Below are 636 nucleotides of genomic sequence, written 5' to 3'. Positions count from 1 at the left end.
CTTATCTAGCACGTTGGCCATAGACCTGCCCAAAATGAGCGAACCTGAATTATATTAAGGCCTACCCTTTATATAATTATCCCAATTTTTCTCAAGGATACCAACAAACCTTGTACCCAGTTAAAATTCTAGTGAGTGAAACTTACCCATTTTGTTTTTGTAATAGTTTGATTTAGTAGAGAGTAAAATATAAAGAAGCAAGAGGGTAAAATATATGAAGATACTGTTTAATTCCAAATACAACTGTCTTTTATTAAATTAATTTAATTAATTTTCTAAGCTTTAAGAAAAACTTATAATGTTAAGCGTTTTTGTATTATTATTTATCAAATTAAATTTTATGATGCTTAAATTCTATTAGGTACTGTAAGTATTAGAAGATTTATTATTAAGGAGTTATTATTTATCTCTTGTTGAATTTTATGATGTTAAAATTCTATTCACTAATTATTAGTAAAACTACAATGACACAAAAAATAGGATATCATACTTATATTTGAATTCGCTTAGTAATAAAGTGATGTGATTCTTGTTAAATTATTGGGTGTTAAGAATTCTATTTAATAATTATTTACTAATTAAAAGACTTCAATGACACACAAAATAGGATATAGGATATCATATTTATATTTAATT

This window comes from Gordionus sp. m RMFG-2023, chromosome 3 (assembly GCF_954871325.1).
Source record: "Gordionus sp. m RMFG-2023 chromosome 3, tfGorSpeb1-WG-v2, whole genome shotgun sequence".
Lineage (NCBI taxonomy): Eukaryota > Metazoa > Nematomorpha > Gordioida > Chordodea > Parachordodidae > Gordionus > Gordionus sp. m RMFG-2023.
Note: the sequence above shows the minus strand (reverse complement) of the source record.